Source organism: Echinops telfairi, unplaced genomic scaffold (genome assembly GCF_000313985.2).
Source record: "Echinops telfairi isolate 266 unplaced genomic scaffold, ASM31398v2 ScPeMD7_443;HRSCAF=831, whole genome shotgun sequence".
NCBI lineage: Eukaryota > Metazoa > Chordata > Mammalia > Afrosoricida > Tenrecidae > Echinops > Echinops telfairi.
This window is the reverse complement of record NW_022104341.1, coordinates 4426469-4429076: the sequence shown is the minus strand read 5'-3', so window position 1 is coordinate 4429076 and position 2608 is coordinate 4426469. Positions and strand designations below refer to the sequence as shown.

General features: G+C 45.6%; 1 protein-coding gene across 1 annotated transcript in view; it reads right to left on the bottom strand.

Moving 5' to 3' along the window:
• The window catches only part of LOC101653423 (pepsin B-like), a 36181-nt gene that overhangs the window by 25623 nt on the left and 7950 nt on the right, over positions 1-2608 (bottom strand). The window lies entirely within an intron of this gene.

Below are 2608 nucleotides of genomic sequence, written 5' to 3'. Positions count from 1 at the left end.
AGACTCGTCTTTCTCTGATACTACAGTGGCTGGTGGGTTTGAACCACCAACCTGGAGGTTAGCAGCCAAGGCCTAAGCCTCCAGGTCACCTGGGCTCTTCGGTGTCACAAGAAGCTTGCTAACCTCAAAATTGGTGATTGGAACCCACCCAGTGGCTCTCTGTAAGGCCTGGTGATCTGTTTCCATAAAGATTACAGCCAAGAAACCCTACGGGGCAGCTCCCGTCTGTACTACAGGGCCTCACCACCAACCCAGGGCAACCAGCACAAGTACAGCAGTCAAATCCGTTGGCCTTAAGCTAAGCAGATAGTGCTCTGGAATGGGAGTGGGCCTTAAGAGCAAAACCTGGGGTGTCCTGAAAAAGAAACTTTCTGCTCCAGGACTGTAAAGAGACAAGACTGCTGGAGGTTCCAGCCCGTCACCTGATCTACAGGCTTGGGCCTTGCCAGTCTCCACATTCGCAGAAGCCAATTCCTCAAAATACATCTGTCTCCCACGGTGCATCTCACTTGCTTTCTTTGGTTTGTTCTTCTTTCTCTCGCTCTTCTCTCTCCCTGTGGTCTTGGATTGAGCTGGCAGGATCATCGTTTAGGGAGCTGGGGACCGAGGCATATCTGTGAAAGATGGGAGCATTCACATATCAACAAAACCGTGTTTCCATCCACAAGTGATAGACAAGGTAGGCAGCCCCTTCACGTGGGGGGGAGCATCTCTTTAGCTGGAACCTGGCTTTGCCAATCCTCTAAAACAGCGGTTCTCAACCTGTGGGTTGAGACCCCTTTGGGGGTCAAATGACCCTTGCACGGGAGTGCCCAATTCATAACAGTAGCAAAATTACAGTTATGAAGTAGTAACTAAAATAATGCTATGGTTGGGGGGGGTCACCATAACATGAGGAACTGTATTACTGTATTAAAGGGGCCTGGCAATAGGAAGGTTGAGAAACACTGCTCTAAGTAATTCCTGCAAGTTGTTGCTGAGAGCTTTCTAGAAATTGGATCTCTAACTTTAGGGTCTTTGTCGGAAGACTTGACTCTGGAGCATGAGGAAAAGTGGCATTGAGGTAGCAACAGTGGCCGGCAGGACCCAGGATGGGGGTGGAGGCAAGGTGGTTGGCCTGCAGCTTCCTCCTCTTTGACAAGAAGGAGTTCATTCTCCTTAAGGAAATAAAAGGGATTTCCCCGTGGAGGTATGCCTCCACTCAATAAGAGCGATTCCATTATGTCTTCATACAGGGGATGCGAGCGTTGGCATGAAAATGCACATCCACGTGTATTCCTCAACCAAGCGCGCACACACACACACACACACACACACACATCCAGATGAACTATCCTTTGCTTCGTTTCCTTCCAGATACATGCTTCTCATCCTGTTTGAATTAATGTGATATCTCCATGATTCAAACAGTTCTTCAGTCCCACGGTCATGGCAGCTCTTAATTCCCCAGACACTGGAAACCTGCTGTCGATGACGGCAATGGCTGGCCGTGTAATGCAAACTCAGCTACTGGGTTTATTTCAGACAAGCAAGACACACTCCACTTGGTTGAGCATTCCCTGGGGGCCAAAGTCAGGTCTCATTTATATTTACATGTCCAAGAGGCTCGCACACACCAGCCTTTCAAAATAATCTTTCTATTTTTTTAAGAAAAGTTCTTTATTTTCTTTTTTTCAATGTTTTTTTAATCATTTTATTGAGGGCTTTTATAGCTCTTGTAAGAATCCATACATCAATGGCATCAATCACATTTGTGCATATGTCACAACACGCTTTTATTACATTGATTCTGGCTCTGATTGTGACACTAATTGCATCAACACCTCTCCATGGTTCGATGCCCTCTACTGTATAATAAGATTGGAATTTTACACTCAAATGCTTTCAGTCCCAGGAGAATATGCGAAGCAGCTGCTAAGAGGACCAGGAAGGCGTAATAGGAACTGTGAAAATGCCTGATAGTAGTCAAAGTCATGAAAACTGTGCTGCTGCTTTCTTTAGAAACCATTTTTTTAAAGTCTTTTTCATAAGATTTGTATTTTTATGTATTTTTCGGTATAGAAAATCCAGGAATGAGGAATCTATCGAGACAGTGACTGGATTAACGATTCCTTGAGGTTATAGCAGGGGAGGCTGGGGGAAAATAGGGAGCTAATAGCAAGGAAGACACAGAAAAAGAAGATATTCTAAAATTGTGGTCATGATTATACAACATTTCTTGTTATGATTGAACTATTGAATTATATGACATTTGGCTTATGTACCAGTAAAACTGTCTGTAAAAAAAGATCTGTTCTTCAGGCCACTTGCTTGAAAGGTTAAACTAGTTTCCCTCCTTCAGGACCCTTGAGTTGTTCATGTCTCCAGTCAACGCTCTTCTTTAAGGCTAGAGGGACACATCCATGGTGGAGAAGACAGTGCTGATCGCACTTCCAGGCAGATCTTCCCAGGCGGACCCCACTGTCCCTGATGCCCACACTGCAGCTCCGCAGACAGAAGCCTCCCGCTGATCCATCCACACACACACACACACACACACACACACACACACACGCTTGATACTAGCTGCTAGGTTTTAGTTTGGAGTCCCTGTGAGGTGCAATCAGGT